Genomic DNA, 11208 nt, shown 5'->3' on the forward strand with positions numbered 1-11208 from the left:
CTCCAAGGTGCGGCGTGCACGTTGTCGGAGCCCGGTTTGCCCCGGGTGCGCACCTCGCCTGCACCTTGGCCGGGGTGGGCACCTTGGCTGGGTTTGCCCAGGGTGCGCTCCGAAGCGGGGTTACTGGAGCGCCCCCTCTTTTTTTGTCAGAGCGTTTGGTGGGGTTTCTCGCATTGGCTCTTCCCAGGCCCGGTTGTTGGGTGCGCTCCCACCCTGGCGCGCGCGAAGTTGGAAGTTGGGTTAATTGCCCGGGCGCGCACCTTCGCCAGGGTGGGCACCTTGGTGCGCACACCTTGGCTGGGCTGCGCACCAGGGCGGGCTCAAGATGGCACCAGCATTCCCTTTTTCTCACTATCTTTCAAAACGGAAATTTTAAAATCTCGTTTTTTTTTTGCCTTTTATGGAAATTAGTGAAGGCATCGCATCAAAGGTGCGCACCTCGCTGCCCACCTTGGTGTGCTCCGAGGTGCCCACCACGGTGCGCAACGCCGGTGCGAACCCGGGAGCGCCCCGATGTGTGCTCCAAGGTGCGGCGTGCACGAAGTCGGACCCCGGTTTGCCCCGGGTGCGCACCTCGCGTGCACCTTGGTGCGCACACCTTGGCTGGGTTGCGCGGCCTGGTGGGCACCATGGTGCGCACCAAGGAGCGCTCCGAAGTGTGCTCCAAGGTGCGGCGTGCACGAAGTCGGAGCCCGGTTTGCCCCGGGTACGCACCTCGCGTGCACCTTCGCCGGGGTGGGCACCTCGGCTGGGTTGCGCGCCCTGGTGCGCACCAAGGAGCGCTCCGAAGTGTGCTCCAAGGTGCGGCGTGCACGAAGTCGGAGCCCGGTTTGCCCCGGGTGCGCACCTTCGCCGCGGTGCGCACCATGGCGTGCACGAAGTCGGAGCCCGGTTTGCCCCGGGTGCGCACCTCGCGTGCACCTTCGGCGGGGTTGCCCGCCCTGGTGGGCACCATGGTGCGCACCAAGGAGCGCTCCGAAGTGTGCTCCAAGGTGCGGCGTGCACGAAGTCGGAGCCCGGTTTGCCCCGGGTGCGCACCTCGCGTGCACCTTCGGCGGGGTTGCGCGCCCTGGTGGGCACCATGGTGCGCACCAAGGAGCGCTCCGAAGTGTGCTCCAAGGTGCGGCGTGCACGAAGTCGGAGCCCGGTTTGCCCCGGGTGCGCACCTCGCGTGCACCTTCGCCGCGGTGGGCACCATGGCGTGCACGAAGTCGGAGCCCGGTTTGCCCCGGGTGCGCACCTCGCGTGCACCTTCGCCGGGGTGGGCACCTCGGCTGGGTTGCGCGCCCTGGTGCGCACCAAGGAGCGCTCCGAAGTGTGCTCCAAGGTGCGGCGTGCACGAAGTCGGAGCCCGGTTTGCCCCGGGTGCGCACCTCGCGTGCACCTTCGCCAGGGTGGGCACCTCGGTGTGCTCCGAGGTGCGAACCCGAGAGCGCTCCGAGGTGCCCACGAAGTCGAAAGTCGGGTTAATTGCATTGTTTTCCCCGGGTGCGCTCCGAGGTGCGCAACATCGGCGCGCACCAAGGAGGGCTCCGAAGTGTGCTCCAAGGTGCGCACGATGGCGTGCACCTCTGGTGCGCACGATTCGGAGCTCGGTTTGACCGGGGTGCGCACACCTTGGCTGGGTTGCGCACCTTTTGTGCGCTCCAAGGTGCGCACGAAGTCGGAGCTCGGTTTGCCCCGGGTGCGCACCTTCGCCAGGGTGCGCACCTTGATGCGCACGCCTTGGCTGGGCTGCGCACCTTGGTGGGCGCCATGGTGCGCACCTTTCGTGCGCTCCAAGGTGCGCACGAAGTCGGAGCTCGGTTTGCCTCGGGTGCGCACCTTGGTGGGCGCCATGGTGCACTCCGAGGTGCCCAAGATTGGTGCGCATCAAGGAGCGCTCCGAAGTGCGCTCCAAGGTGCGCGCGAAGTCGAAAGTTGGGTTAATTGTCCGGTTTGCCTCGGGTGCGCACCTTGCGTGCACCTTCGCCAGGGTGGGCGCCTTGGTGCGCACACCTTGGCTGGGCTGCGCACACCTTGGCACCCGCGTTTCCTTCATTTTAAATTTTTTTTTTTTACAATCTCTCAAGTGGGAAATTCTATAATCTCAACTTTTTTTGCCTTTTCAGGAAACTTTTGAATGGAGCGCATCATTGGTGCGCTCCGAAGTGTGCTCCAAAGCTCTCTCCAGCTGCGTGCACCTGCCCCGGCCGCGCACCCGGCCCCGCCCAGCTTCGCTCACCTGTCCCGGGCGTCTGGTGCGGAACCTTAGAGTAAGAAACATCACCGTGCACCTTGGCCAACGTGCGCGACTCGACCGAGCGCGCACTGGCCGAGGTGCACACCGATTTCACCTGGGTGCGCGCGCAGCACCTCGGGCGCACCGGGGTGCGCGCACAACGCCCGGGTTGCACCGTGGCCTGTGTGCTCGGGGCGCCTCGGGTGCGCGCTCGGTGTCGCCCCCGCGCGCGCGGTAGTGCGGGCAGCGCACCCCGGCCCGGCCCGGCCCCGACGAGAACGCAAACGGGCAAAAGGTTTATTCAAATAGCATTGCGACGCCCGGCGAAAAACTAAAAAAGGGTGCAACACCGGGACTTCCCGGGAGGTCACCCATCCCAGTACTACTCCGGCCCAAGCGCGCTTAACTGCGGAGTTCTGATGGGATCCGGTGCCTAACGCTGGTATGATCGCACCCGTTATGAGCTTGTCGCAGTGTGTACTTAGCAAACCGCGACCCACGTGCGAATCCACCCCGGCCACCCACCCCCGTCGAGGTGCACACCCTCCCTCGCGAAGTGCGCCCCGTTCGCCAAGTGTGAGCCCTGCCCGGGTGCGCGCACCTTGCTAGGGCGTCGGGTGTGCACCCGGCCCGGCCTACGTGCGTGCACCTGGAGGGGGCGTCGTGTGCGTGCAGTGTCCCGTCTGCAACGCGGTGCCCACACACCACCTCGGGCGCAACGACCTGCGCTCACATGTGGGCCGAGTGCACCTTGGTGCATGTTCGGGGCGCCTCGGGTGCACGCTCGATCTTGCCCCGGTGCACCAAGGCGCTCGGTTTGCCCCGGGTGCGCACTTGGTGCAAGGTGGGCACCCAAAATAGGGATCAAGCACCAAAACACAAGTTTCGGGATGCAAAATGGGACCCAAGGACCACAAATGCGTTCCAAGACCCATGATGGGTCCACGAGAACAAAAATGTGTTCCGAGACTTAATAAACAAATATTGGGTTTTAGGAGAAGAAACATGCTCTGATGCCCAAAACGAGAATCGACCCCGAAAAGGCCACAGGCCAAAAGTGGGATGCGAGACAAAAAAAAATGGGACCCGAGGACCAAAATTGGGTTCCCAGGTCGAAGACAGGGCAACCGGACAAGAAACGACCTCTAAGGCTCGAAATGAGTCCCGGCGACTAAAACTTGACAAGAAGCACCCATCAGGCACCCAACTCGACACCCATGGGATGCCGACCCACCCGGGCTTCCACCTAGCACACCTTGGCACCCACCCACCCTCGCACCCAACCTCGCACCCAACTTAGCACCTTTGAACCCACATTGGCACTCACCCTGACCCTGGCACCTTGGAACCCACATTGGCACTCACCTTGACCCTGGCACCCACCTTTGCACTCACCTTGGGACCCACCCTGGCTCCCACCTCGGCACCCACCCAGACACCCACCTTGGTTCCTTGGCACCCACCTTGGATCCTTGGCACCCACCCCGACACCCACCTTGGCACGCAACTTGGCTACTTGCCACCCATCTTGGCTCCTTGACGCCCACCCCGACAACCACCCCGTGACCTACCCTGGCTAGGGTTGGTGCACACCCACCCTGGTGCCCACCTTGGCACCCACCCTATGACCCACCTTGGCACGCACCTTAGTACCCACCCCGTTACCCACCCTAGGACCCACCCCGTGACCCACCTTGGCCAGGGTGGGTGCCTTGGTGCGCACAACTTGCCTGGGCTGCACACCAGGGCGGGCTCAAGATGGCACCCGCGTTCCGTTTTTTTCACTATCTTTCAAAACGGAAATTTTAAAATCTCATTTTTTTCTTTTTTTTGCCTTTTCTGGAAATTAGTGAAGGCAGCGCATCAAAGGTGCGCAATGCTGGTGCGAACCCGGGAGCGCTCCGATGTGTGCTCCAAGGTGCGGCGTGCACGAAGTCCGAGCCCGGTTTGCCCCGGGTGCGCACCTCGCGTGCACCTTCGCCGGGGTGAGCACCTTGGCTGGGTTGCGCGCCCTGGTGCGTACCAAGGAGCGCTCTGAAGTGTGCTCCAAGGTGCGGCGTGCACGAAGTCGGAGCCCGGTTTGCCCCGGGTGTGCACCTCGGGTGCGCACCTCGCGTGCACCTTCGCTGCGGTGGGCACCTTGGCTGGGTTGCGCGCCTTGGTGGGCACCATGCAGTGCACGAAGTCGGAGCCCGGTTTGCCCCGGGCGCGCACCTCCGCCAGGGTGGGCACCTTGGTGCGCACAACTTGCCTGGGCTGCGCACCAGGAAGGGCTCAAGATGGCACCCGCGTTCCGTTTTTTTCACTATCTTTCAGAACGGAAATTTTAAAATATCGTTTTTTTTTGCCTTTTCTGGAAATTAGTGAAGGCAGCGCATCAAAGGTGCGCAACGCTGGTGCGAACCTGGGAGCGCTCCGATGTGTGCTCCAAGGTGCGGCGTGCACAAAGTCGGAGCCCGGTTTGCCCCGGGTGCGCCCTGGTGGGCACCATGGTGCGCACCAAGGAGCGCTCCGAAGTGTGCTCCAAGGTGCGGCCTGCACGAAGTCGGAGCCCGGTTTGCCCCGGGTGTGCACCTCGGGTGGGCACCTTGGTGCGCATGCCTTGCCTGGGCTGCGCACCAGGGCGGGCTCAAGATGGCACCCGCGTTCCTTTTTTTTCACTATCTTTCAAAACGGAAATTTTAAAATCTCATTTTTTTTTGCCTTTTTCTGGAAATTAGTGAAGGCAGCGCATCAAAGGTGCGCACCTCGCTGCCCACCACGGTGCGCAACGCCGGTGGGCACCCGGGAGTGCTTCGAAGTGTGCTCCAAGGTGTTGCGTGCACGTTGTCGGAGCCCGGTTTGCCCCGGGTGCGCACCTCGCGTGCACCTTCGTCGGGGTGGGCACCTTGGCTTGGTTTGCCCCGGCTGCGCTCCGAAGCGGGGTTATTGGAGCGCCGCCTCTTTTTTTGTCGGAGCGTTTGGTGGGGTTTCTCGCATTGGCTCTTCCGAGGCCCGGTTGCCACCCTGGCGCGCACGAAGTCGGAAGTAGGGTTAATTGCCCGGGTGCGCACCTTTGCCAGGGTGGCACCTTACCTGGGCTGCGCACCAGGGCGGGCTCAAGATGGCACGCGCGTTCCGTTTTTTTCACTATCTTTCAAAACGGAAATTTTAAAATCTCCTTTTTTTTTTGCCTTTTCTGGAAATTAGTGAAGGCAGCGCATCAAAGGTGCGCACCTCGCTGCCCACCTTGGTGTGCTCTGAGGTGCGCACCCGGGAGCGCTACGAAGTGTGCTCCAAGGTGCGGCGTGCACGTTGTCGGAGCCCGGTTTGCCCCGGGTGCGCACCTCGCCTGCACCTTGGCCGGGGTGGGCACCTTGGCTGGGTTTGCCCAGGGTGCGCTCCGAAGCGGGGTTACTGGAGCGCCCCCTCTTTTTTTGTCAGAGAGTTTGGTGGGGTTTCTCGCATTGGCTCTTCCCAGGCCCGGTTGTTGGGTGCGCTCCCACCCTGGCGCGCGCGAAGTTGGAAGTTGGGTTAATTGCCCGGGCGCGCACCTTCGCCAGGGTGGGCACCTTGGTGCGCAAACCTTGGCTGGGCTGCGCACCAGGGCGGGCTCAAGATGGCACCAGCATTCCCTTTTTCTCACTATCTTTCAAAACGGAAATTTTAAAATCTCGTTTTTTTTTTGCCTTTTATGGAAATTAGTGAAGGCATCGCATCAAAGGTGCGCACCTCGCTGCCCACCTTGGTGTGCTCCGAGGTGCCCACCACGGTGCGCAACGCCGGTGCGAACCCGGGAGCGCCCCGATGTGTGCTCCAAGGTGCGGCGTGCACGAAGTCGGACCCCGGTTTGCCCCGGGTGCGCACCTCGCGTGCACCTTGGTGCGCACACCTTGGCTGGGTTGCGCGGCCTGGTGGGCACCATGGTGCGCACCAAGGAGCGCTCCGAAGTGTGCTCCAAGGTGCGGCGTGCACGAAGTCGGAGCCCGGTTTGCCCCGGGTGCGCACCTTCGCCGCGGTGGGCACCATGGCGTGCACGAAGTCGGAGCCCGGTTTGCCCCGGGTGCGCACCTCGCGTGCACCTTCGCCGGGGTGGGCACCTCGGCTGGGTTGCGCGCCCTGGTGCGCACCAAGGAGCGCTCTGAAGTGTGCTCCAAGGTGCGGCGTGCACGAAGTCGGAGCCCGGTTTGCCCCGGGTGTGCACCTCGCGTGCACCTTCGCTGCGGTGGGCACCTTGGCTGGGTTGCGCGCCTTGGTGGGCACCATGCAGTGCACGAAGTCGGAGCCCGGTTTGCCCCGGGCGCGCACCTCCGCCAGGGTGGGCACCTTGGTGCGCACAACTTGCCTGGGCTGCGCACCAGGAAGGGCTCAAGATGGCACCCGCGTTCCGTTTTTTTCACTATCTTTCAGAACGGAAATTTTAAAATATCGTTTTTTTTTTGCCTTTTCTGGAAATTAGTGAAGGCAGCGCATCAAAGGTGCGCAACGCTGGTGCGAACCTGGGAGCGCTCCGATGTGTGCTCCAAGGTGCGGCGTGCACGAAGTCGGACCCCGGTTTGCCCCGGGTGCGCACCTCGCGTGCACCTTGGTGCGCACACCTTGGCTGGGTTGCGCGCCCTGGTGGGCACCATGGTGCGCACCAAGGAGCGCTCCGAAGTGTGCTCCAAGGTGCGGCGTGCACGAAGTCGGAGCCCGGTTTGCCCCGGGTGCGCACCTCGCGTGCACCTTCGCCGCGGTGGGCACCATGGCGTGCACGAAGTCGGAGCCCGGTTTGCCCCGGGTGCGCACCTCGCGTGCACCTTCGCCGGGGTGGGCACCTTGGTGTGCAGACCTTGGCTGGGTTGCGCGCCCTGGTGGGCACCATGGTGCGCACCAAGGAGCGCTCCGAAGTGTGCTCCAAGGTGCGGCCTGCACGAAGTCGGAGCCCGGTTTGCCCCGGGTGTGCACCTCGGGTGGGCACCTTGGTGCGCATGCCTTGCCTGGGCTGCGCACCAGGGCGGGCTCAAGATGGCACCCGCGTTCCTTTTTTTTCACTATCTTTCAAAACGGAAATTTTAAAATCTCATTTTTTTTTGCCTTTTTCTGGAAATTAGTGAAGGCAGCGCATCAAAGGTGCGCACCTCGCTGCCCACCACGGTGCGCAACGCCGGTGGGCACCCGGGAGTGCTTCGAAGTGTGCTCCAAGGTGCTGCGTGCACGTTGTCGGAGCCCGGTTTGCCCCGGGTGCGCACCTCGCGTGCACCTTCGTCGGGGTGGGCACCTTGGCTGGGTTTGCCCCGGCTGCGCTCCGAAGCGGGGTTATTGGAGCGCCGCCTCTTTTTTTGTCGGAGCGTTTGGTGGGGTTTCTCGCATTGGCTCTTCCGAGGCCCGGTTGCCACCCTGGCGCGCACGAAGTCGGAAGTAGGGTTAATTGCCCGGGTGCGCACCTTTGCCAGGGTGGGCACCTTACCTGGGCTGCGCACCAGGGCGGGCTCAAGATGGCACGCGCGTTCCGTTTTTTTCACTATCTTTCAAAACGGAAATTTTAAAATCTCCTTTTTTTTTTGCCTTTTCTGGAAATTAGTGAAGGCAGCGCATCAAAGGTGCGCACCTCGCTGCCCACCTTGGTGTGCTCTGAGGTGCGCACCCGGGAGCGCTACGAAGTGTGCTCCAAGGTGCGGCGTGCACGTTGTCGGAGCCCGGTTTGCCCCGGGTGCGCACCTCGCCTGCACCTTGGCCGGGGTGGGCACCTTGGCTGGGTTTGCCCAGGGTGCGCTCCGAAGCGGGGTTACTGGAGCGCCCCCTCTTTTTTTGTCAGAGCGTTTGGTGGGGTTTCTCGCATTGGCTCTTCCCAGGCCCGGTTGTTGGGTGCGCTCCCACCCTGGCGCGCGCGAAGTTGGAAGTTGGGTTAATTGCCCGGGCGCGCACCTTCGCCAGGGTGGGCACCTTGGTGCGCACACCTTGGCTGGGCTGCGCACCAGGGCGGGCTCAAGATGGCACCAGCATTCCCTTTTTCTCACTATCTTTCAAAACGGAAATTTTAAAATCTCGTTTTTTTTTTGCCTTTTATGGAAATTAGTGAAGGCATCGCATCAAAGGTGCGCACCTCGCTGCCCACCTTGGTGTGCTCCGAGGTGCCCACCACGGTGCGCAACGCCGGTGCGAACCCGGGAGCGCCCCGATGTGTGCTCCAAGGTGCGGCGTGCACGAAGTCGGACCCCGGTTTGCCCCGGGTGCGCACCTCGCGTGCACCTTGGTGCGCACACCTTGGCTGGGTTGCGCGGCCTGGTGGGCACCATGGTGCGCACCAAGGAGCGCTCCGAAGTGTGCTCCAAGGTGCGGCGTGCACGAAGTCGGAGCCCGGTTTGCCCCGGGTACGCACCTCGCGTGCACCTTCGCCGGGGTGGGCACCTCGGCTGGGTTGCGCGCCCTGGTGCGCACCAAGGAGCGCTCCGAAGTGTGCTCCAAGGTGCGGCGTGCACGAAGTCGGAGCCCGGTTTGCCCCGGGTGCGCACCTTCGCCGCGGTGCGCACCATGGCGTGCACGAAGTCGGAGCCCGGTTTGCCCCGGGTGCGCACCTCGCGTGCACCTTCGGCGGGGTTGCGCGCCCTGGTGGGCACCATGGTGCGCACCAAGGAGCGCTCCGAAGTGTGCTCCAAGGTGCGGCGTGCACGAAGTCGGAGCCCGGTTTGCCCCGGGTGCGCACCTCGCGTGCACCTTCGGCGGGGTTGCGCGCCCTGGTGGGCACCATGGTGCGCACCAAGGAGCGCTCCGAAGTGTGCTCCAAGGTGCGGCGTGCACGAAGTCGGAGCCCGGTTTGCCCCGGGTGCGCACCTCGCGTGCACCTTCGCCGCGGTGGGCACCATGGCGTGCACGAAGTCGGAGCCCGGTTTGCCCCGGGTGCGCACCTCGCGTGCACCTTCGCCGGGGTGGGCACCTCGGCTGGGTTGCGCGCCCTGGTGCGCACCAAGGAGCGCTCCGAAGTGTGCTCCAAGGTGCGGCGTGCACGAAGTCGGAGCCCGGTTTGCCCCGGGTGCGCACCTCGCGTGCACCTTCGCCAGGGTGGGCACCTCGGTGCGCACACCTTCTCAATGTTTTCTTGCCTTTTCTGGAAATTGGTGAAGGCAGCGCATCAAAGGTGCGCACCTCGGTGTGCTCCGAGGTGCGAACCCGAGAGCGCTCCGAGGTGCCCACGAAGTCGAAAGTCGGGTTAATTGCATTGTTTTCCCCGGGTGCGCTCCGAGGTGCGCAACATCGGCGCGCACCAAGGAGGGCTCCGAAGTGTGCTCCAAGGTGCGCACGATGGCGTGCACCTCTGGTGCGCACGATTCGGAGCTCGGTTTGACCGGGGTGCGCACACCTTGGCTGGGTTGCGCACCTTTTGTGCGCTCCAAGGTGCGCACGAAGTCGGAGCTCGGTTTGCCCCGGGTGCGCACCTTCGCCAGGGTGCGCACCTTGATGCGCACGCCTTGGCTGGGCTGCGCACCTTGGTGGGCGCCATGGTGCGCACCTTTCGTGCGCTCCAAGGTGCGCACGAAGTCGGAGCTCGGTTTGCCCCGGGTGCGCACCTTGGTGGGCGCCATGGTGCACTCCGAGGTGCCCAAGATTGGTGCGCACCAAGGAGCGCTCCGAAGTGCGCTCCAAGGTGCGCGCGAAGTCGAAAGTTGGGTTAATTGTCCGGTTTGCCTCGGGTGCGCACCTTGCGTGCACCTTCGCCAGGGTGGGCGCCTTGGTGCGCACACCTTGGCTGGGCTGCGCACACCTTGGCACCCGCGTTTCCTTCATTTTAAATTTTTTTTTTTTACAATCTCTCAAGTGGGAAATTCTATAATCTCAACTTTTTTTGCCTTTTCAGGAAACTTTTGAATGGAGCGCATCATTGGTGCGCTCCGAAGTGTGCTCCAAAGCTCTCTCCAGCTGCGTGCACCTGCCCCGGCCGCGCACCCGGCCCCGCCCAGCTTCGCTCACCTGTCCCGGGCGTCTGGTGCGGAACCTTAGAGTAAGAAACATCACCGTGCACCTTGGCCAACGTGCGCGACTCGACCGAGCGCGCACTGGCCGAGGTGCACACCGATTTCACCTGGGTGCGCGCGCAGCACCTCGGGCGCACCGGGGTGCGCGCACAACGCCCGGGTTGCACCGTGGCCTGTGTGCTCGGGGCGCCTCGGGTGCGCGCTCGGTGTCGCCCCCCGCGCGCGCGGTAGTGCGGGCAGCGCACCCCGGCCCGGCCCGGCCCCGACGAGAACGCAAACGGGCAAAAGGTTTATTCAAATAGCATTGCGACGCCCGGCGAAAAACTAAAAAAGGGTGCAACACCGGGACTTCCCGGGAGGTCACCCATCCCAGTACTACTCCGGCCCAAGCGCGCTTAACTGCGGAGTTCTGATGGGATCCGGTGCACTAACGCTGGTATGATCGCACCCGTTATGAGCTTGTCGCAGTGTGTACTTAGCAAACCGCGACCCACGTGCGAATCCACCCCGGCCACCCACCCCCGTCGAGGTGCACACCCTCCCTCGCGAAGTGCGCCCCGTTCGCCAAGTGTGAGCCCTGCCCGGGTGCGCGCACCTTGCTAGGGCGTCGGGTGTGCACCCGGCCCGGCCTACGTGCGTGCACCTGGAGGGGGCGTCGTGTGCGTGCAGTGTCCCGTCTGCAACGCGGTGCCCACACACCACCTCGGGCGCAACGACCTGCGCTCACATGTGGGCCGAGTGCACCTTGGTGCATGTTCGGGGCGCCTCGGGTGCACGCTCGATCTTGCCCCGGTGCACCAAGGCGCTCGGTTTGCCCCGGGTGCGCACTTGGTGCAAGGTGGGCACCCAAAATAGGGATCAAGCACCAAAACACAAGTTTCGGGATGCAAAATGGGACCCAAGGACCACAAATGCGTTCCAAGACCCATGATGGGTCCACGAGAACAAAAATGTGTTCCGAGACTTAATAAACAAATATTGGGTTTTAGGAGAAGAAACATGCTCTGATGCCCAAAACGAGAATCGACCCCGAAAAGGCCACAGGCCAAAAGTGGG

The 11208-nt window shown here is 63.4% G+C and overlaps 2 non-coding genes across 2 annotated transcripts; both read right to left on the reverse strand.

The window, feature by feature from the left end:
- Positions 1 to 2559: 2559 nt before the first annotated feature.
- Positions 2560 to 2677, reverse strand: LOC131867437 (5S ribosomal RNA). The gene has a single exon (XR_009365990.1). It is a non-coding gene; the product is annotated as a 5S ribosomal RNA (ribosomal RNA).
- A 7806-nt stretch (positions 2678 to 10483) lies between these two features.
- On the reverse strand, positions 10484 to 10602 carry LOC131867458 (5S ribosomal RNA). The gene has a single exon (XR_009366011.1). It is a non-coding gene; the product is annotated as a 5S ribosomal RNA (ribosomal RNA).
- Positions 10603 to 11208: the final 606 nt, after the last annotated feature.

Source organism: Cryptomeria japonica, unplaced genomic scaffold (genome assembly GCF_030272615.1).
Source record: "Cryptomeria japonica unplaced genomic scaffold, Sugi_1.0 HiC_scaffold_172, whole genome shotgun sequence".
Classification (NCBI taxonomy): Eukaryota; Viridiplantae; Streptophyta; class Pinopsida; order Cupressales; family Cupressaceae; genus Cryptomeria; species Cryptomeria japonica.